This window comes from Aquarana catesbeiana, linkage group LG03, assembly GCF_042186555.1.
Source record: "Aquarana catesbeiana isolate 2022-GZ linkage group LG03, ASM4218655v1, whole genome shotgun sequence".
NCBI classification, from domain to species: Eukaryota; Metazoa; Chordata; class Amphibia; order Anura; family Ranidae; genus Aquarana; species Aquarana catesbeiana.
The window spans coordinates 101,840,089-101,864,177 of NC_133326.1; the positions used below are offsets into that span (position 1 = coordinate 101,840,089).

At 44.9% G+C, this 24,089-nt stretch overlaps 1 long non-coding RNA gene across 1 annotated transcript; it reads left to right on the plus strand.

Annotated features, from left to right (window-relative positions):
* The first annotated feature begins 1,865 nt into the window (after positions 1 to 1,865).
* On the plus strand, positions 1,866 to 23,924 carry LOC141134455 (uncharacterized). The gene is made up of 4 exons (XR_012243156.1): positions 1,866 to 1,990; positions 14,855 to 14,917; positions 16,841 to 16,911; positions 18,252 to 23,924. It is a non-coding gene; the product is annotated as an uncharacterized lncRNA (long non-coding RNA).
* The last annotated feature ends 165 nt before the right edge of the window (positions 23,925 to 24,089 follow it).

Here is a 24,089-nt window from a genome sequence, read left to right on the forward strand (position 1 = left end):
GGCTGATGCCGATATTTAGAAATCGAGGTGGCCGATTTTTTTGGGCCGATATATTTGGCCGATTTTTTTTTTCTTTTTTTTTTTTTCCCTTTATCTCATAAAAGCTAACAGTTAGACCCCTTTCACACTGGGGCATTTTTCAGGCGCTTTTGGGCTAAAAATAGCACCTGTAAAGTGCCTGCAAAACCGCTCCCCTGCAGTCACTCGGGCTTCCACACTGAGGCGATGCGCTGGCAGGATGTTAAAAAAAAGTCCTGCAAGCGGCATCTGTGGAGCGGTGTATACCGCTGCTCCACCACTCCTGCCCATTGAAATGAATGCGCACCGCTGTCGAAGCGCCTGCAAAGCGTTTCGGCAGCGACACTTCAGGGGCGCATTTAACCCCTTCCTCGGCCGCTAGCTGGGTTATAAGTGCCTCGCTGGCAGCCGAATAGCGCCGCTAAAATGACGGTAAAGCGCCACTAAAACTAGCAGCATTTTACCATCAACGCATGCCCGCTCCAGTGTGCAAGCAACCTTAAGGGCCCTTTTACACTGGGGTGGGGCGGCGTCTTCGGGAAAAGCGCGGCTATTGTAAGCGGCGCTTTCCCGTCGGTATTCGCCCGCTAGCAGGGCGGTTTTACCCCCGCTAGCAGCCGAGAAAGGGTTAAAAACCACCGCAAAGCGCCTCCCCTTGATTTCAATGGGCAGGAGCAGTGAAGGAGCGGTATATACTCTGCTCCTTCACCACTCCGAAGATGCAGCTAGCAGGACTTTTTTTCCCGTCCTGCTAGCGCACCGCTCCAGTGTGAAAGCCCTCGGGGCTTTCACACTGGAGACAAAGCAGTGACACTTTCGGGTCGGTTTGCAGGCGCTATTATTAGCGCAATAGCGCCTGCAAACCGCCCCAGTGTGAAAGGGCCCTAAGTAATAAGTGATACAGAAAATTTCTTACATTTATTAAACAAAACAAACCTCCAATCAGTTCACTTGTATGTATAATTTAGATAACAAAAAAAAACTATATTTTAAATATTAAATACACAAAAACAGGTAATCAAAACTTTTGGATGAAAAAAAATGGACTAACTTTACTGCTTAGTTTTTTCTTAATTCATTAGTGTATTTTTTTTTAAAAAAATTGCGTTTGAAAGACCGCTGCGCAAATACCGTGTGACATAAAATATTGCAACAACCGCTATTTTATTCCCTAGGGTCTCTGCTAAAAAATATATATATATATATATATATATATATATATATATATATAATGTTTGGGGGTTCTAAGTGATTTTCTAGCAGAAAATACAGGATTTTTACCTGTAAGCAACAAGTGTCAGAAAAGATTTAGTCTTTACATGGTTAAACTGAGAACTCCTCCACATGGAGTTCAGCTCATTGATAAAAGAACCTGAAGAGATACAATGTTTCTTCTTATCAGATTTGGCAGGCTGCCCAGAGGAGGAGAGAAGAAAACTTCAGGCAACTTGCATTGACTTCTATTACAGAAGTCATTTGCAAGACACGCTGAAGTTATAATCGGCCTTTTTTATCAGCACAATCGGCAGATGCCGATTAAGTAAAAAATGCCAAATATCGGCCGATATATATCGGCCGGCCGATATATCGGTCGACCTCTATTTATGAACTATTATTTTGTTTTCTCACAATTTTCACATCATTGACTTTTGGTGAAGTGGACTTTTGTTCTATCTCATATAGTGCCTCCTTCAACAAATTGAGAAATCTGCCACAAGCGCCTGTAATTGTAGGGCAGAGGCACAACGGAATTCTAATGCGTGCCTAAAAATAAATTGAATGTTCTGGACCGAAACCTGGCTCAGGCTCTCAGCAAGGGTGGGGCAGAGCAGAGAGCTATGACTGACAGTAAGCAGCTCTCTTCTCAGGGAGCTGTCAGAACCGAACGATTGGTGGCATTTGATCGCTCGGTTGTCAGTGCAAAGGCGCCGGGGGACAAATGCAGCATTGGACCGATGCTGCATCCACCTAGGTAAGTATGATTCTGCATAAAAGCCCAAACCCATACTTCTCTTCTAACTAAACAAATAAATAAGAACACCTATACTAACCACACACATCAAATACAGGATTAGCTAATCCATTAATCATCTCACAAGAACCAAGCATACATAAAATGTTATTTTTATACAGGATTTATCTAGTGTCAACATTTAATAGTATGTTTTATAGATATATGACAGATGTATTTGACATTAATAATAATTTCGTAATGAATCATGCTAAGTGTTTGTTCTTAGTTTCAATGCCACAGGCATAGAATCATTGACGTGTATAAAGGATAATAACAGAAAGGGTGTAAACTGTTTAAAATGTATGATGTTCTGTAATATTATACAACTTATTATGACAATTGCGCGGTCGTGCAATGCTGTACTCAAGCAAAATTGATGTCCTTTTTTGCTCACAAATAGAGCTTTCTTGTGGTGGTATTTGATCACCTCTGCAGTTTTTATTTTTTGTGCTATAAACAAAAGAAGAGTGACAATTTTGAAAAAAACACAGCGGGGGTTATTTACTAAAGGCAAATCCACTTTGCACTGAAAGTGCACTTGGAAGTAAAGTCGCTGTAGATCTGAGGGGGACATGCAAGGAAAATAAAAAACAGCATTTTAGCTTGCACATGATTGGATGATAAAATCAGCAGAGCTTCCCCTTATTTCAGATCTACCCCTTAGATTTAGAGCGACTGCACTTCCAAGTGCACTTTAAGTGCACTTTCACGTGCACTTGCAGTGCACTTGTAGTGCAAAGTGGATTTGCCTTTCGTAAATAACCCCCAATATCTTTTACTTTTTGCTATAATAAATATACCACATTTTTTTCCAAAAAACAATTTTTTTCCTCAGTTTAGTCAGATATGTATTCTTCTACATATTTTTGGTAAAAAAATTGCAATAAGCGTATTTTGATTGGTTTGTGCAAAAGTTATAGCGTCTACAAAACGGGATAGATTTATGTAATTTTTATTATTATTATTATTTTTTTAATAGTAATGGCAGCGATCTGCGATTTTTATTGGGACTGCGATATTTCGGCAGACAAATTGGATACTTTTGACATATTTTTGGGACCATTGACAATTATAGTATAGTAATGGCAGCGATCAGTGCTATAAAAATGCACTGATTACTGTATAAATTTCACTGGCAGGGAAGGGGTTAACACTAGGGGGTGATCAAGGGGTTAACTGTGTTCCCTCACTGTGTTCTAACTGTACGGGGGATGGGATTGTCTAGGAGGAGAGAGAGATCGTTGTTCATACTTAGTATGAACACACGCTCTGTCTCTACTCCCCTGAAAGAACCAGGATTTGTGACGCAGATCCCGGTTCTCGCTCTGTCATGAGCGGTAGCGGGTGCCTGGCGGTCATCACACCGGCCGGACACTTGCATCGGCTCCAGGCACACGCTGTGGGCACATGCGTGCCTCCGGCAGCGCGCGCACCCCTAGTGGCCAAAAGTTAAAGCAGCATAAGGTAACAACGATTTGCACAGCCGAGCCAACCTGCCGCAGTAAAACTGCAGCGGCTGGTCCGGAAGTGGTTAATTATTCTGAATAATTGTTAATCTTCATAGTTCCACAGCGTCCTCCTCACATTTGGGGTTAGAGTGCCTGGCAAATGTTATTTTCGGATTTCTGCACATGCTCTTTGCCTTTTCTTTTCCATTTAGTGTGTAGTTGGGATTTTTGAAACATTATCTATGGAGCACTTGTTGGCAGGCTGCATTAGTTAGTTAGTGGCTGGCCCAGGTTGAGGGGGGGAAAAGGTTAATGTAAGTGCTTCAATTCCTGGGCTTTTTGTATCCAGCCTGCCCACCTGTGCTATAAAAAGGGGGAGGCTGAGGTCCAGGGAGCTGGATTTGGACTCGCTCTTAGCCATACATGCCGTGAATCGGCTGGTGCGCCTTGAAGTCCATCTGAGGTATAACCCTTCCCGGAAAACATCCAAAAATAGAAAATGCCAAGATGGGCTACTACCTTGTCGAGGTATGCCTTTGCAGCCATTCTGTTGTAGTTAGGGTTAGGATATTGACGGAAGGATCTACCCTCTTCATCGCCAGGCAATTTTTTTGCGATATGGCACTGCGTCGCTTTAACATACAATTTGCTGCGGTCGTGCGACATCGTACACAAACTAAATTGAGTCCTTTTTTTCCCACAAATCAAGCCTTTTTTTTGGTGGTATTTAATCACCTCTGCGGTTTTTATTTTTTGTGCTATAAACAAAAAAAAAAAACGACGATTTTGAAAAAATTTACTTTTTGCTATAATAAATATCCAAAAAAATGTAAAAAAAATAATTTCTTCCTCAGTTTAGGCCAATATGTATTCTTCTACATATTTTTGGTAAAATAAATTCCAATTAGCGTATATTGATTGGTTTGCGCAAAAGTTATTGCATCTACAAAATAGGGGATACATTTTTGGCATATTTATTATCATTTTTTCAGGGTTAAATGTTCCCTAGGGAGATGCTTTCTAACTGTGGGGGCAGTGGACTGACAGGGAGTAGAAAGAGAACGCTGTTCCTAATTACGCACGTGCGTCCACAGATCGCCGTGTACGCGCCCGACGTACAGTGGCGCAGAAGAGCCAACCTGCCGCAGTACAACTGAGGCGGCTGGTTGGGAAGTAGTTAGGTAAAGTTACATCAACTGTTTTGAGCCTGGTCTGAAGTTATTCAAAGGTGTGCTTATAGGTTCTGGTGTATCAAAAGAACCAGGGTCTGTAAGGCACATGTGGAGTATGAAGCTGCTGTAGAAGGTGTACTTGGCAAAGAAGAAGTGTAGCTGCTATAGGTAACCAAGCACTAGTTCAAGACACAAGCAACTAGTCGTTAGGTGTGGTACCTGGTTAAGGTGAGAGCTCCTCTGGTAGTGAGGGGGAGTCCGTGTTCAATCCCCTTAACTGGTAGAGAGGGCACCGGCTCAGCAGTGTCCCTCCTAGTGCAACCTACATTCTTCTACACACAGGTCCTGGTGACCAGCACTCCTGGACAGCAATGGCAGCTCCTCAGTCCTCACACCAGGCAGCACAAAGCTGGATGGGGCAACAAAGGTATCAGGACTTAATGTTTCTCCTCTATGGGTCCTGTTGTAACATAACAGTAAATAGGTTGGAAAGCTGGTCTCCCTGCAGCAGTTCAGGTCACACAGGCAGTCTGGACCCCTATGACAGGGTTCAGTGACCTTTCTCTCCAGTAGCAGCCAGCCAAATATCGTTTTCTGTTTCTTGCCTCAGTCTGCAGCACACTCTTGTCTGCAACCTCTGCTTCTCTGTCATCAAACAAGGGGAGAACAAGTGCGGGACTTTAAATAAGGCACATGGGAGCAGAAGTTTAAATTAGATAAGAAATGCAATTTATTAATAGAATGATACAAAAATTCATATATTTACATATTTAGGCACATAGCTCTACATATGTTGGCACATAGCTCTATAATGATAATCTGTAGTCAAAAAAATGCATTCCATCAAGGACTTCTAATACAAACAGATAAATACATTAAAATTGGAACGTTCATACATATAGGTTGATAATTGTGTACACATAACGGTAGTTGTAAGCTCTACGCCGTTTCGGGACCTTATAGCCACTCATCAGGAGCATAACCGTAGTGACCACCTAAGAATAGGGGAAATAGCAGTATTGAATAGTTTGAAAAAACAGGTGGGTAAATGTAAAACATGAATCCCACATAATTTCTCTTAAGCCATGGACTTACAATAGTGTCTGCGCAGAGGCGGTGCGGCCCCAGATGCCAAGCCAGCCTATAATGCCAAGGCCCAAAGCTGAGGGGGCATATCCCGGCGGCGACACCAACACAGAGGGCCCCCCAGGTGGGGTCAAAGTGTGAGTACAGAGTGGATGAGTGAGGAGGTGACCCCTTGGGAGGGGAAGGAAGTGAACAGAGTGTCAACCTAGAAAACAAATGTACAGAGTAGGGATGAGCCGAACACCCCCCTGTTCGGTTCGCACCAGAACATGCGAACAGGAAAAAAGTTCGTTCGAACACACGAACACCGTTAAAGTCTATGGGACACGAACATGAATAAACAAAAGTGCTAATTTTAAAGGCTAATATGCAAGTTATTGTCATAAAAAGTGTTTGGGGACCTGGGTCCTGCCCCAGGGGACATGGATCAATGCAAAAAAAAGTTTTAAAAACGGCCGTTTTTTCAGGAGCAGTGATTTTAATAATGCTTAAAGTCAAACAATAAAAGTGTAATATCCCTTTAAATTTCGTACCTGGGGGGTGTCTATAGTATGCCTGTAAAGGGGCGCATGTTTCCTGTGTTTAGAACAGTCTGACAGCAAAATGACATTTTGAAGGAAAAAACTCATTTAAAACTACCCGCGGCTATTGCATTGCCGACAATACACATAGAAGTTCATTGATAAAAACAGCATGGGAATTCCCCGAAGGGGAACCCCGAACCAAAATAAAAAAAAAAAAATGACGTGGGAGTCCTCCTAAATTCCATACCAGGCCCTTCAGGTCTGGTATGGATATTAAGGGGAACCCCGGCCAAAATTAAAAAAAAAAAATGACGTGGGGTTCCCCCTAAATTCCATACCAGACCCTTCAGGTCTGGTATGGATTTTAAGGGGAACCCAGCGCCAAAAAAAAAAAAAACGGCGTGGGGTCCCCCCAAAAATCCATACCAGACCCTTATCCGATCACGCAACCTGGCAGGCCGCAGGAAAAGAGGGGGGGACGAGAGTGCGGCCCCCCCTCCCTCCTGAACCATACCAGGCCACATGCCCTCAACATTGGGAGGGTGCTTTGGGGTAGCCCCCCAAAACACCTTGTCCCCATGTTGATGAGGACAAGGGCCTCATCCCCACAACCCTGGCCGGTGGTTGTGGGGGTCTGCGGGCGGGGGGCTTATCGGAATCTGGAAGCCCCCTTTAACAAGGTGACCCCCAGATCCCGGCCCCCCCCCTGTGTGAAATGGTAAGGGGGTACATAAGTACCCCTACCATTTCACGAAAAAAGTGTCAAAAATGTTAAAAATGACAAGAGACAGTTTTTGACAATTCCTTTATTTAAATGCTTCTTCTTTCTTCTATCTTCCTTCATCTTCTGGTTCTTCTGGTTCTTCTGGCTCTTCTGGTTCTTCCTCCGGCGTTCTCGTCCAGCATCTCCTCCGCGGCTTCTTCTATCTTCTTCTCCTCGGGCCGCTCCGCACCCATGGCATGGGGGGAGGCTCCCGCTCTTCTCTTCTTCTTTTCTTCTCTTCTTCTCTTCTTCATTTTCTTCTCCGGGCCGCTCCGCAATCCATGCTGGCATGGAGGGAGGCTCCCGCTGTGTGACGGCGCTCCTCGTCTGACAGTTCTTAAATAACGGGGGGCGGGGCCACCCGGTGACCCCGCCCCACTCTGACGCACGGTGACTTGACGGGACTTCCCTGTGACGTCACGGGGAATGCCACAGGGAAGTCCCATCATGGAGGGAGGCTCCCGCTGTGTGACGGCGCTCCTCGTCTGACAGTTCTTAAATAACGGGGGGCGGGGCCACCCGGTGACCCCGCCCCACTCTGACGCACGGTGACTTGACGGGACTTCCCTGTGACGTCACGGGGAATGCCACAGGGAAGTCCCATCATGTCCCGTGCGTCAGAGGGGGGCGGGGTCACCGGGTGGCCCCGCCCCCCGTTATTTAAGAACTGTCAGACGAGGAGCGCCGTCACACAGCGGGAGCCTCCCTCCATGCCAGCATGGATTGCGGAGCGGCCCGGAGAAGAAAATGAAGAAGAGAAGAAGAGAAGAAAAGAAGAAGAGAAGAGCGGGAGCCTCCCCCCCATGCCATGGGTGCGGAGCGGCCCGAGGAGAAGAAGATAGAAGAAGCCGCGGAGGAGATGCTGGACGAGAACGCCGGAGGAAGAACCAGAAGAGCCAGAAGAACCAGAAGAACCAGAAGATGAAGGAAGATAGAAGAAAGAAGAAGCATTTAAATAAAGGAATTGTCAAAAACTGTCTCTTGTCATTTTTAACATTTTTGACACTTTTTTCGTGAAATGGTAGGGGTATAAGTACCCCCTTACCATTTCACACAGGGGGGGGGCCGGGATCTGGGGGTCACCTTGTTAAAGGGGGCTTCCAGATTCCGATAAGCCCCCCGCCCGCAGACCCCCACAACCACCGGCCAGGGTTGTGGGGATGAGGCCCTTGTCCTCATCAACATGGGGACAAGGTGTTTTGGGGGGCTACCCCAAAGCACCCTCCCAATGTTGAGGGCATGTGGCCTGGTACGGTTCAGGAGGGAGGGGGGGCCGCACTCTCGTCCCCCCCTCTTTTCCTGCGGCCTGCCAGGTTGCGTGCTCGGATAAGGGTCTGGTATGGATTTTTGGGGGGACCCCACGCCGTTTTTTTTTTTTTTCTTTGGCGCGGGGTTCCCCTTAAAATCCATACCAGACCTGAAGGGTCTGGTATGGAATTTAGGGGGAACCCCACGTCATTTTTTTTTAATTTTGGTCGGGGTTCCCCTTAATATCCATATCAGACCTGAAGGGCCTGGTATGGAATTTAGGGGGACTCCCACGTCATTTTTTTTTTTAAATTTTGGTTCGGGGTTCCCCTTTGGGGAATTCCCATGCCGTTTTTATCAATGAACTTCTATGTGTATTGTCGGCAATGCAATAGCCGCGGGTAGTTTTAAATGAGTTTTTTCCTTCAAAATGTCATTTTGCTGTCAGACTGTTCTAAACACAGGAAACATGCGCCCCTTTACAGGCATACTATAGACACCCCCCAGGTACGAAATTTAAAGGGATATTACACTTTTATTGATTGACTTTAAGCATTATTAAAATCACTGCTCCTGAAAAAACGGCCGTTTTTAAAACTTTTTTTTGCATTGATCCATGTCCCCTGGGGCAGGACCCAGGTCCCCAAACACTTTTTATGACAATAACTTGCATATTAGCCTTTAAAATTAGCACTTTTGATTTCTCCCATAGACTTTTAAAGGGTGTTCCGCGGCATTCGAATTTGCCGCGAACACCCCAAATTGTTCGCTGTTCGGCGAACTTGCGAACAGCCAATGTTCGAGTCGAACATGAGTTCGACTCGAACTCGAAGCTCATCCCTAGTACAGAGTAAGAGAGTTTGTAATGTGAAAGTGTTAACAATTAGTGTAGAAAAAGTGGAATGGGGAAATGATGGAGAGAGCAGAAGGAAAGAGGATGTACATAAAGGGGAATTGAAGGAGAAAGGGGGAATGAGGAGAAGAGAAAAAGAGAAAAAAGAAAAAAGGGGAGAAAAAAGGAAAGCAAAAAGGGGGAAGCATAAGGGTGGAAACTGAGGGAAAAGGAAAGACCAGAGCGGTCAAAGGAATGACCCAAAAAGAAGAAGGGTAAATGATGGAAAGCAGGAGAGAGCATACCTGTGTAGGTGTGAATAAGGGCAATGGTGCCGACAGCCATGTGATTGCAAATTAATTGTAATTGGCAGGGAAACCAGAGTGCAAGACCCCGCACTGGGAGATGACACTGCGGGGAGCGCCGCCAAATAATGGTCCCCAACGTCAAGCACCAGCAGCCAAGAGGGAGTGGGGGAGCGCCCTGACCCAGCCAGCTAGTCACCCAGAAGTCCCCGCCCACCCCACATCATAGGAAGGGAGCGGGGGGGAAATCACAGTGCGCATCGCAGCTTCGGGACAAGGCAGGAAGGGCCGGCAAAAGCAAGCGGCAGCCAAAACCATCAATATACACACACATTGGAAAAACCAAATTGGTCAAAAGATAAGACAAATGGGGTGATAACCCAGTAAATGTTACTTAATGGGAGCAATCAATACACATAAATGAGAAGTTCAGAGTAATTTATAAATAGATGAATTATAAGATAGGCAAATAAAGATGGAGATATTAAATGGAAAATAGGTTGAAAAAAATATATATAATGTAAAATACTTAGTAATGCGACCATGTGCCTCCATCCCTAATTAGTTAATTAAAAGGGGTAGAACATTGCGTATTGGGACTTTGCATGAGGATAGTGGGGCCGTTCGAAACCCCTCCTCCATCCCGGTTCAGTAATCAAACAAGGGGAGAACAAGTGCAGGACTTTAAATAAGGCACATGGGAGCAGAAGTTTAAATTAGATAAGAAATGCAATTTATTAATAGAATGATACAAAAATTCATATATTTACATATTTAGGCACATAGCTCTACATATGTTGGCACATAGCTCTATAATGATAATCTGTAGTAAAAAAAAATGCATTCCATCAAGGACTTCTAATACAAACAGATAAATACATTAAAATTGGAACGTTCATACATACAGGTTGATAATTGTGTACACATAACGGTAGTCGTAAGCTCTACGCTGTTTCGGGACCTTATAGCCACTCATCAGCCATTGAAAATACTGTTTCCCTGGGTTTGCACTCACGTGTACATTTGAGCGACCATCCATGTTTGCCAAAAGAGGGTCCTCTCCCAGCTCTTTTCCTCTGTTGGGGGTAGCAGCCTCTCCTTATTAGATGTGCAGGTTCCCTCACTTGTTTCCTCCATCTCCTTTCACTTCAAGGCAGGAGCCTCTCCCCCTAAGGGGAGAGCTCTTTAATTGTATCAGCAACTACATTCTGCACTCCTTTGCTCTTCTCTTCCCATCAGCAAGCAAGCATGCCAGGAAGCATGCGACCCACAGTTATATAGGCCTGTTAGCCCCTGCCCATACACATTAATGATAGGCTAGGGATGACCTATACCACTAACTACATCCTGTATCACATCAACCTGTCCTCCAGCATCTCTTACTGGTCAGACTAGGTGTCACTTTAGCAGAATGCAGGTGGTCACACCTCCCCATCCCACACTATCATTCTTCCCCAATAAATCAAACCCAGCCAGGCAAATACCAAAACAGGGTAATGCCTGAAATTTACACTAAGTCTAAACCTCTCTAAAATTTTAGCACACACCTAAGTAGGTGGGCGCTATAGATATATATATATATATATCTATATATATATCTATATATAGATATATATATATATATATCTATATATAGATATATAGATATATATATATATATATCTATATATACATATATATTCATATATGAAAAATGGCCAAGAAATCATAAATTCTGTCAGGGTATGTAAACTTATGAGCACAACTGTAGATCCGCCTGTTCTGGTGAATCCAGGCTGTATAAAGGAGAGTGCACTGGGTGCTGGATTTAATTTCAGCTGAATAAGCTGAGCACTTTTAAATCTGGATCATATTTATGAATAGAGGTTGACTGATATGGGTTTTTCTCTGGCTGATGCCGATATTTAGAAATCGAGGTGGCCGATATATGATGCCGATTATTTTGGGCCGATATATTTGGCCGATTTTTTTTTTTCTTTTTTTTTTTTTTTTTTTCCCTTTATCTCATAAAAGCTAACAGTTAGACCCCTTTCACACTGGGGCGTTTTTCAGGTGCTTTTGGGCTAAAAATAGCACCTGTAAAGTGCCTGCAAAACGGCTCCCCTGCAGTCACTCGGGCTTTCACACTGAGGCAATGCGCTGGCAGGATGTTAAAAAAAGTCCTGCAGGCGGCATCTTTGGAGTGGTGTATACTGCTGCTCCACCACTCCTGCCCATTGAAATGAATGCGCACCGCTGTCGAAGCGCCTGCAAAGCGTTTCGGCAGCGACGCTTCAGGGGCGCATTTAACCCCTTCCTCGGCCGCTAGCTGGGTTCTAAGCGCCCTGCTAGCAGCCGAATAGCGCCGCTAAAATGACGATAAAGTGTCACTAAAACTAGCAGCGTTTTACCATCAACGCATGCCTGCTCCAGTGTGCAAGCAACCTTAAGGGCCCTTTTACACTGGGGCGGGGTGGCGTCTGCAGTAAAGCGCCGCTATTGTACCCCCGCTAGCAGCCAAGAAAGGGTTAAAAACCACCGCAAAGCGTCTCCCCTTGATTTCAATGGGCAGGAGCGGTGAAGGAGCGGTATATACTCTGCTCCTTCACCACTCCGAAGATGCTGCTAGCAGGACTTTTTTTCCCGTCCTGCTAGCGCACCGCTCCAGTGTGAAAGCCCTCGGGGAGACAAAGCAGTGGCACTTTCGGGTCGGTTTGCAGGCGCTATTATTAGTGCAATAGCGCCTGCAAACCGCCCCAGTGTGAAAGGGCCCTAAGTAATAAGTGATACAGAAAATTTCTTACATTTATTAAACAAAACAAACCTCCAATCAGTTCACTTGTATGTATAATTTAGATAACAAAAAAAAAAAAACTATATTTTAAATAATAAATACACAAAAACAGGTAATCAAAACTTTTGGATGAAAAAAAATGGGCTAACTTTACTGCTTAGTTTTTTTTTTAATTCATTAGTGTATTTTTTTTTTTTAAATTGCGTTTGCAGCACACTCTTGTCTGCAACCTCTGCTTCTCTGTGTGTAACTTTTTTCTCACCTGGGCTCTCAGTTCTCTTCGCTCTTCACTTCTTACTCTGCCCCCTCATTTTTGGCACTCAAAATTACGTTTTCTGTTCTCCTGCTATTCCTTTCCAGAGGACTGTGTCACAGTGTGGAGGTGTGAAAACTACATTTCCCAGCAGCCCCAGTTCCTCCCAGCATTCTTTTTTCATTCCTAGGAGGCACAGCAAGAGAAATTGCAAGCTGACAGCCAGATTCCTACAGCTGCTCCTCAGCTGTCAGTGTTGTGGACTGGGATACACACTCCCACCCCCCCCCCCCACCCCCCCCTGGCATTGATGGGCACTGAGGAGGCTGCATTTATGGACACTGATGAGATTGCAGTGATGGGCACTGGTGAGTAGGGACACCTAACACTTTGCTACAATGTAAAGTAGTGAGTGTACAGCTTGTATAACAGTGTAAATTTGCTGTCCCCACAAAATAACTCAACACACAGTCATTAATATCTAAACCGCTAGCAACAAAAGTGAGTACACCCCTAAGGGAAAATGTCCAAGTTGGGCCCAATATGTTAATATTTTGTGTGGCCACCAGTATTTTCTAGCACTGCCTTAACCCTCTTGAGCATGGAGTTCACCAGAGCTTCACAGGTTGCCACTGGAGTCCTCTTCCACTCCTCCATGACGAGATCACGGAGCTGGTGGATGTTAGAGAAATTGCGCTCCTCCACCTTCCGTTTGTTGATGCCCCACAGATGCTCAATAGGGTTTAGGTCTGCAGACATGCTTGGCCAGTCCATAACCTTTACCCTCAGCTTTTTTAGCAAGGGAGTGGTTGTCTTGGAGGTGTGTTTGGGGTTGTTATCATATTGGAATACTGCCCTGCGGCCCAGTCTCTGAAGGGAGGGGATCAAGCTCTGCTGCAGTCTGTCACAGTACATGTTGGCATTCATGGTTCCCTAAATAAACTGTAGCTCCCCAGTGCCGGCAGCACTCACGCAGCCCCAGACCATGACACTCCCACCACCATGCTTGACTGTAGGCAAGACACACTTGTCTTTGTACTCCTTATCTGGTTGCTGCCACACACGCTTGTCACCATTTGAACCAAATAAGTTTATCTCGGTCTCATCAGACCACAGGACATGGTTCCAGTAATCCATGTCCTTAAACTGCTTGTCTTTAGTAAATTGTTTGCGGGCTTTCTTGTGCATCATTTTTGGAAGAGGCTTCCTTCTGGGAGGACAGCCATGCAGACCAATTTGATGCAATTGTGCGGCATATGGTCTGAGCACTGAAAGGCTGACCCCTAGACTTGTGCACAACTAAAAAATTTGTTTAGTTTAGTTTTGTTTCTTTTCTGTGTTGTTGATTCGTAATCATTCGTAATTTCGTAAAACGGGATTTTCGTGCTCGGACTAATTCGTATTTTCGCAAGCGACATTTTTTGTTGAATCGGAGTCGTATTTCTGAAAGCCTTATTTTTAGTTGATTTGTAATTCATACTTTCAGTAGAGTACATTGTTTTTTGTTGATTCTGGACATAACTCCTACTTTCGTAACTTTTTTTTTGTTTGCTGATTCGTAATTTTCCGTGTCTCTCTTATAATGGTGCTGCCTACCGTGCTTCGAATGGATTCATACATTCGTTACTTTTTTTTTGTTTGTTGATATGTAATTTTACGTGTCTCTCTCACAATGGCGCTGTCTAACGTGCTTTGAATGGATTCGTACATTCGTAACTTTTTTTGTTCGTTGATTTGTAAATTTACATGTCTGACAATGGCGCTGCGGCGCTGCTTAACGTGCTTCGAATGGATTTGTATTTTTCTAATACATCTCGGTTATTCGTAACGATTCGAAATCTAGATTTTTTACTTTCGTTTTTGACATGTGGCTATAGCCTCCGCCCCTGTATGCCATTTTGAGAGGGGGTATAGTGGTGTGGTGAGGGAGGAGCAGAGAGCAGAGCAGAGAGTGGTATTGTTGGATTTGTGTTTTTTTTTTGTGTGGTTTGGTGCTTTTGGTGAAATTAGAATGTCTGGGAGTGAGAATGGAGGTGTGTGTCTTGTGAGTGAGAATGTTGGTGTTGGTATGAGAGTTGTTGGTGTGAGTGAGAGTGGAGGGGGTGGAGAAGTGGAGGGGAGCGGAGGAGTGGAGGGGAGCGGAGGAGTGAAGGAGTGTAGGAGGGGTCTCAGGGGAGAGGAGGAAAGTAGCCGAGGAGAGGCATGGAGGGGGGGGCAGAGCTGAGAGATGGCCTGCTTGCAGATCAGGATGTCCCTGGAGTCAGCAGAAAGGGTCCAGCCGAGCATCAGAGAGTTGGTGAGTAAAATAAAATATATCATTATATATTGCAGTTATATGGTTGTTTCCAGCTCACTTTTTTTTTTTTTTATGACTACACATGTGAGACTTACGTTTTGCCTTACATTCATGTTTTCCAGATCGAGCAACGTCATCTGTGGAGAGATCAGCTCCAAGTTCCTGCCCTCAATATTCTGGCACTGGTGAGTATCTAACATAAACACAAAGCAAACATAATAATAAACATAATAACAAACATCTATTTAACATTTAAAGCAGACATCACTAAATGGCGGACTGTGGGCTAAATGCAGACCGAGACACTGTGCCATCCGGACCACCACAGTCCAGCCATTTAGGTGCTGGTTTTGTCTCCCTGCCTCTGCTGCTGTCACTATCACATTGGAGCAGAGAGCAGGAGGCAGAGCCGTTCTGCACACAGAGCCAGAGACACAGCGGGAGACACAGCAGCTCTGAATATTGGGCAAGAACAGAGCTTCTGAAGATAACTTTCCAAGTTAACCAGCAGGTGATTGGTTGCTAGCAAGGGGCAGAGCTGTGGAGGCTGTAATCTGACGGGGGCAGAGCTGGGAGGTTAAGATGGGAAACTGGCAAAGATGCGGGGTGCTGTGTGATGTGAAGTGGCCCAGAGATGCAGGAGGCTATGTAATGTGAAGGGGCCAAGAGATGCAGGGGGGCTGTGATGTGAAGGAGGGCAGAGGACAAAGCTGTGGGGAGGTGCTGTGAAGGTGGGGGAGAAGATTGAGATACCATTGTGAATGGCGGTTCAGAACACTACTGTAAATTGTGATGTGAAGGGGGTTTGTGATATGCAGGGGGACTGAGGAAACTGATGTAAGGATGGGATTGAGAAATAAAAGAGGGGGGACTGTCAAAGCACAAACCGTTTAGCAACAATTTGTCCTCTTACCTGGGACTTGCTAGGATCCTTTTTTGTTATGAAGTCAGATTTACGACATCTGGCTCCTGCTGTGCTGCCGAAGGCGGATGACAATCCTGCCGTCCATTCTCTAGCTGAGAGATTAGCTGATTGTTCTCAGCCAATAAATGGCACACTGTGAAATAAAAAAAGAAATATTAATTAAAGCTCAAATAAGTCTTGTAGCATATCACTTCCCGCAAAACACTGTATCTGTACAGCGCTTTGAGGAAGTGGTTGTACCGGGGTGATAAGCAGCTGCAGCCTTCACCCCGGTAACACTTTTTAGATCTGGTGGTCGGCTTTGTTATGATAACAATCGATGTGGCTCAGAAGCTGCTCAGCTGTCATCATAAGGAGTGGGAGAGGGCACGACCCCCCCCCGCCCGCCGCCTTTCACCGTTTCGCCCGGGTCTCCCACCAGGAGACCGAAGCGACCAGCCGGCACGTCCGCCGGCATGCCAGAGCCGCAAACAAAGCCGGAATTGGCTTCAATCGAGTCTCCAATGTAGTAACGTACTCGTTTACTTGGCTGCCAATGGCGCCAATATGAAAAAATCCACAGTATTCAAATATGCAGATTTTTGCTTTTTGAATACTTGTACGTGCAAGGGAGGGATTTGGGGATTGGGATTTTTTAAAAGTAAAACTGGAAAAAATAAACAAATAAGAACAAAAATTATTTAAAAGTGTCCCGCATGCTCACTGACCAAAGAAAACACATACGTGGCACCAGCAAATGTAAACGGTGTTCAAATCACACTTGTGAGGTATCGCTGTAATCCTCACAGCGAGAGAAATAATTATAGCAAAAGATCTCCTCTGTAACTCTAAACTGGTAATCGTAAAAAAAATTTCCATGCTCGTCTATAGTGATTCTTAAGTACCGTAGTTTCTTGCCATTCCGCGAGCATTTGCAATTTTAAACCATAACATGTTTGATATCTATCTACTTGGAGTAACATCGTCTATCACAATATCCCAAAAAATTGGGCTAAATAAATTTACTGTAAATTTTATTTTTAATTCAGTTAATTTTTCCCCAAAAATTGCTTTTGAAATATTGTTTGTGGTTCTGAGTAATTTTCTAGCAAAAAATAATGATTGTAAATTGTAAACAATAACCGTCAGAAAAAAGGCTTGGTCCAGAAGTTGTTACCTTAACTCTTTTATTCTATTTTAATAGAAAACCTGAGCCATATCCGGACCCTCCAGCGTCAGCTTCTGTCAGGAAGCAGTGCCCCATTACTCCTCAACGTAAGTAGAGTACACAAGCTGCCAATATAAAGAAACAGGACACAAGGCACCATCATCATCCACACTTTACAAACAGGCATTATAAAACACATAAAAAGCTATTTAACAACCATCCATTTTTAAGTTCATACACACACACACAACTCAAACTAGGGGTCAACCGATTATTGGTGGTCACTTTTTTTGTAATAATCGTTATCGTTGACAAACTTACCAATATAGTGCTTCATGGTGTTGTACTAGGGGGCCTGCTTGCAGTGGCAGACCCCGGTACCGTTTTTTAGAGCGGATGGTCGGCTTTCTTGTAATAACAACCGATGTGGCTAAGCAGCCGCTTGTCTGTTATTACAAACAGCCGGAGGGGATGTCCTCCCCAGAAGTGCAGTCGCTGTAATTCTGAGGAGAAAATCTGAAATGAGGGTAAGCTCTGCTGATTTTATCATCAAATCATGTACAAGCGAATATTCTATTTTTTAATTTTCCTTGCAGATCCATCAGATCTACAGCACTTGTGCACTTGTAGTGGAAAGTGGATTTGCCTTTAGTAAATAGACCCCACTGTTTGTATTGTAACCTATAATTGTTTATTCTATTACTACAATATTTGGAAATGCATCTGATCTTAGTATCCTCCACTACAATTGGCCACCAGTAACTAGGGTGAAACTTAGAAAAGAGTAGCGAAAATATTTGCTATATAATGAAGAGAAGAACAAACAAATTTTTCTTTAAAGCGTTTGTTAACCTAAAAAAACAAAACCTGTTCCCTTAACCACTTAAGGATGGCCCGCCGCAGTTATACGTCAGCTGTTTGAAGAGGACCACCATTGATAGCTGCCATAACCTCGGTATCTTCTTCAGCGGGCGGTCCTCTTTCAGATAAAAGTGGTCTCTGCGGCAGGGAGAGGTGGGAGAGGCCTGCCGCGCTCCGGTCGCCTCTGCCGCTTACCGGAGCCGTCGGTAGCGGTGGAGACGATCGGGTCCTCTTCCCTGACAGGCACTTCCACCCTACAGTCTTAAAGGGGCTTTTTTTTGGGGGGGGGGGGAATATGACATTTCTTTTTTTATTAATTTTTTATTGCATTTTAGTGTAAATATGAGATCTGAGGTCTTTTTGACCACAGATTTCACATTAAAGAGGTCCTGTCATACTTTTTTTCTATTACAAGGGATGTTTACATTCCTTGTAATAGGAATAAATGTGACACAAAATGTATGTATTTTTTAAAGGACAGTGTCAAAATAAAAAATAAAAATAAAAATAAATATTTTTGTTCTAATCTCTAGAAATCCATTTCTTTGAATACTATCATCAACATTGGCTATCTCGTCTATTTCAGATCAACAAGATCAACAAGACCAGCCAGAGGGGAGAGCGCAGTGCAGCCCGCCTCGCTCACCTGTCCTTATTTGCAAGGGCATTGAGCTCCAGAATGAGCCAGAGCTGACCCCTGTGATTCCCCAGACTCCTGCCTTCTCCCCATGGCAGAGAAGGAGGTCACGGGCCATGTTTCCTGCATCCTGCCACCATTTGATGCTGCCCCTGGAGTGCCTCTACAGCTGTTGCCTCCTCCTACCCGGATGGCACTGGCACTTACTGCTGTACCGCCTGGCCCAGCAACTGTCCACGACGCAGTGCATCTGAGGGTCCTCACAGAACTTCGAAGGCTGGCAAGTGACAATAGAAAGATGTCACGGGACATCAGGAGGTTAACCCGGACCATTCAACTTGCAACCAGGCAACAGACTGACCATATTGAGATTATGTTGGCCCGGGTAAACCAACAGCAGAACCAGGCAATGGAGCATTTGACACATAAATACAGCAGCTTGAGCCAGTTTTGACACCTGTCCAGGTAGTGAAACCCTGACAGGAGGCAACCCTCCAAGCTGCTGTTTGCACTCATGCGTGGTCTGTGCTTACCTGATATATTGTATGACCATGTGCGCAGTCGCACTGACAAACGGTTTGCCTTTCACTTTCATGGTGCTGCTTATACCGAACTTAAAGGGAATGCATTTGTGTTCCAGTGTCCTAGGTATTCGAGATTTGAGAAGAAGGCAGGTGGAGTGGAAATAGCAGGACTATTGCAGCAGGCAAGTTTCACAAACTGAATGGTTTAAAGTTTTAATTTAAATGTACAAATGATACAGCTGTCCCATTTATGTATTATGCTACTAAATTATACAGTTGTCTCAAAAGGACAACTATTTAAGTTATAATACCAGATCAGTAGCTAAAACCTTGGGCAGAAAATAGCAGGGAAGGACGTATGAGGTGGGACTTAGTAGGGGATAATTCCATGCCAAATCATCACAAACCAAATGGAACTTTGTTTTCAAACTGACCATATCAGATGTTCATTAAATTTGATAGGATGGTATAGGGTCAGACATGGAGTAACTACCATATCTGACATTTAAGCCATCATGGAAATGGTCAGGATGGGACATGTGATGATTTCTGGCATGGAATGAGGACCTTAGGGGAGATGTGGGACTGGGTCAGGTGGAGAATTGGAGATTATGTTACCATGGATGAGTATTTTTTTTACGCAGCATCAAAGTCAAGAGCAGGGTAACCAAGCGTTGGCAGGTTGACTTTTAAAAAAGTAATTTGCTCTAAGAGCTGGGGGAGCAATTGTGAGCGCTGAGGGCATAATATATTTTCTGTTACAGAAAACACCCGCTCACTCTGGACCATGGTTGAGGGACAGGAAAGAAGCTCCTGGGCTACCGAGGACAAAGCAGGCCACACACCCTTCTTCTCATCCCAGAAACTCAAGGGATCTGTACTGGGGGGCAAAGGAGGTTCCGCTAGGTGAGCCCTAACTATGTCACCAGTAGTTTTTTCTTTTCTAGGGGGCTGTTTAGTGGGTCCCACCAAACTGTCAAGTGCCTCAGCCCAAAAAGCTGATGCTTTGGTGGAGTGAGCACTGGCAGCAGTGCTGCTAGTATCAGCTAACAGAGTATCATCAGACATCTCCAGCTCCTCTTCTACTCCCTCTTCTAACTGTATTCCCATTTTCCTTTCCCTCTCACGTACCCGCTATATCAATCTATCCCTCCAGGTGGTGAGAGTATTTTTGCCGAATGCTATCTTTTATTTTTTATCTTTCATTCTGGTGTCACAAATTGTGGCTAACATGAACTCGGGCGAGAGTCGATGAGCTCTTTTATGCGCCAACTGAGTTGCTCCTTCAGCCTCCTCAGAAGGGCATCAACTTCAGAAAGTATATTGCCACCAGGCAATTGTTCCCTATTGGAAAGGAAGGAATCAATTTTATTTGAAAGGTGTGCAAAGAGGGGAACCACTTGTGCCAGGCTAGCACTCTCTTGGCTTAAATTGTCAGTGACATCCTCAAAAGGCCTGAGCACTGTGACAACTTGGTCAATCATGACCCAGTCCTCCCTGCCTAGTGGTCTGGGAATACCAATAAAATGTTATCATGCCATTGCGTGAATTGTCCTCTGTTGCTCAAGTATACACTCTAGCATACGTAAGGTGGAGTTCCACCTCATTCCAACATCCTGTTTGAGGCAGTGCTTCACGAGGCCTGCCTCTCTCTGTTCCTACCTGAGAAGGTGACTATCCTTCACACTATGGTGGAAGTGACCAGCAATTTTGCGGCACTAATCTAAAAGTGCTGCTAACCTTCCACTGTTAGTGTTATCATAGAGAGCAGACCTAACGACTAGATGCAGGGTGTGTGCACAGCAGCGCACACCAACAAATCTTCCATCACCGGTAGCCTTTGTCATGTTAGCTCCACCATCACTGACAACACATCCCATTTTGACATTAGTGCCTGCTTGTTCCCCTAGTCACTTCCCTATCATTTTCTGAAGTGCATTTAGAATATTCTGTGATGTGTGCTGCTGATCCATCACCTCAGCATGGAGGAGGAAGGAGTGCAATTCTGTCTTGTGCACTGTGGCACCAGCCACAGCACTTGAGGTTTTTCTTGACATGTTGTTTGTGGTGGTAGTTGTATATCTTGCGACTCATTGGGCTGCCACAATCGGCTGTCAAGGACAGGAAGGCATGCTGACCACTTGGAGCACTCCATAAATCAGTTGTAAATTGAACTGATTGGCCAACAGCCTTCCCCAGCAAATCCTTCAAAACCCCAACACATGACAGGTACAGCGAGGGCACTACAGTTCAGTTACAGAATGTGGTGTGTGAAGGGACCTGGTATTGTGGTGCCACAGCCTGCATCAGCTGCTTGAAGGGCTCCCCTTCCACAAAACTGAAAGAAGCCCCCCCAACAGCTATAAGTTGTCCAATGAGGCGTGTAAGTTTACGGGACTGCTGTTTTGACATACCCCGGTAGTGTACCCCACCAAAATGTTCAATAGTGGGCTGTATGGATTTATTTAGCATTTTAGTATGAACTGCAGCTCCAGAAGCGGCTGTGACTTTGACACTGCTGCTGGTAATAGTGGTAGTAGATGGGGGAGCCACACCCATTTCTTCCCTCAGCACCACTGGCCTATGTTGGCTAAGCATGTGTTGCTTCATCCCAGCGTTCGTGAGATGACCCAACAGTCTCCCACGGCTGACTTCTCTGCTGCATAGTTTACATGCAGCTGTGCAGCCATCACCAACTGTCACAAAATGTTGCCAAATTTTAGAAAGATGGGTACTGCCACTGTGTGGTGAAGATTTTTTAGAAAGAGTTTCCTCTTCAGCCGCAGATGCAAGAGCAAGTTGCTTAATTTTGGTTGTAGCCTGGCCTGTGCACTCTGCTATGCTGCTGTGTTTTTCTGATAAAACGGGAGGTGGCCTCATGTCAGGTATAGTAAAGGAGGTTACTTGATTAACAGTTGTGCTGGCGGCTCTAATGTTTATGGGAGACTCAACCGGAACAGGAGAGGCAGGTGCCACCGGTGCTATTCTTTCAGGGGAATACAACAGTGGGGAATCAAATTTAATATGGGAAGGAGAATATTCTATCTCATAAATATTTGGTTCCTGATCAAGATTAAAAGGTAATGTATAATCTGAATCTTCCATGTTTGCGAAGGAGGATTTATCACCATCAGATGTTGGGGGGGTCCTGTTGAATTCCCTTTTCTCTCGGATAGCTAATGGGAAATGTGACTAAAAAATCTCCCTCATTACTTCTATGACCTGCAGATGTAATTTTTTCAGTGGTGATGGTGGTGCCAATGGGAGTGGTGGTGGTGGAACTATGAGCGCGCAAAATGTCTTGCTCATATTCTAATATTTCACTTTTAGGCTGTTTAAATGGATGTTCAGAATCAAAAGCCTGTGTTGGTGGTTCTGTCAAGCCTTTCCTGTAAAAAAAGACTTGGTGTCACCACATTTCTTAAAGTGCCCATAGCAGAGGTGGTGGTGACACAACTGGCACTAGTAGTAATTGTGCAGGTTGTTCTTGGGGGAAGATCCTGAAAAAGGCGACGACATGCAATAGATGCCGACTGCTTCCTGGTCTCAGAGCAGGACATCTCAGCCCTGCTAGTAGGGGATTTTGAACCAACATTTTCCCTCTCTGACCTTTTCTGTTTGGAGGGTGGCCTTAGCATAGCACTACTGCTACTGCTACTGCTAGGATCAGAGCTTGGCCTTTTGCAGCTGCTAGATCTGCCTGAACACTTTGGCTGAGGCACTGAAACAGGACAGGCTGCTTCATTTGCCTCCCCTTTGAAAAGCCACTCCTGTGAGACCTAACAACATGACTACTGAAACGTTGTGTAGTACTGGTGGTGGAAGTACGACTGTCTGGGCCTGGCAATACAGATGCTGACATACATGACACAGACAATGGTGGTACAAACTCACAGGTGCTGGTAGTGGTTGTTGTTGCTGTGTCACTGCTGCTGCTGGTACCAGGAGGAGGAACCTCATGTTGAGAGCTTGAATCCATCTTGACAAAAAACTTTACTAGACTGGACTCTCTTCTGCTGCTTCTCAAATATTGTCTCCCCTCCTCTGCTCAAACTCCCTTTCTCACTCAGTTACCAGGAATGCAGTGAACTTTTGCCCTTAATCCAACCTCCAGCACAAAATAAAGCAGCTGATTGGACTGTAAATTACCGTATTTATCGGCGTATAACACGCACCCCAAGTTTAGGAGGGAATTATAAGGAAAAAAATGTTTTAAGGAAAAAAAACTTACATTTAAATGCCCATCAATGCAGCCATGCACAGCGTCCATCTGCATGCTTGTCCAGTGTCATTTGCAGCCTTGGTGTCATTTGCAGCCTTGCAGTCAGCAGCCTTGGTGTCATTTGCAGCCTTATCAGTGTCCATTTGCAGCCTTGCAGCTTTGTCAGTGCCGATCTGCAGCTTTTCTGTGTCCATTTGCAGCCTTGCCAAGGCTGCAGTTAAACTGTTAAACAGTGTCACTGCAGTTTGAAAATGGCGCCGCCGGTGCCGAAATACACAGAGCCGGTCCTCGGCTCTTCTCAGCTGCTCTCGGTCACTTTCGGCCACTTTCGGCTCCACTCGTAGTCCCGCCCGGGATGGACGTGACTGTGAACGGAGCTAGCCGAACCTAGCCGAGTACACTCGGCTATCTGTATATGGGCGGCGCTCGAGTGGAGCCGAAAGTGGCCGAGAAGAGCCGAGGACCAGCTCTGTGTATTTCGGCGCCGGCGGCGCCGGCGGCGCCATTTTCAAATCGGCGGCTGGCAATCGCTCCGCTCAGTCAGCGGGGGATCGCAGGGGATCGGCGTATAACATGCACCCGCGATTTTCCCCTGATTTTAAGGGGAAAAAAGTGCGTGTTATACGCCGATAAATACGGTACTCCATGCCAGTAATCCAGCCCCCAAGGAATCAACTGATTGGCTTAAAAAACTGTAATTCTCTAATATCCAGAAAAACGAAGGAATTCGTATTGAAATTTGTCTGAATTTTGCAACTTTCGGACATTCTGGTGCATTCGGATGCATTTGAATTCGTCTGAATTTTGCAACTTTCGGACATTCGAATGCATTCGAATTTCCGTTCAAAGCGATTACGAATAAAACCAAATCCGAAATAAATTATATCACAAATAGCGAATGTCTTTGGAGTAATTCATTGATTCTTTAACGCGCCCTAATGCAACAGTGAGTCGACTCGTGGTTTTGCATAACGAATGATTTAATTTCACTATTCGTTAAATTTAGCAGACATTCAGATGAATCAATTTCTTTCCAATTGT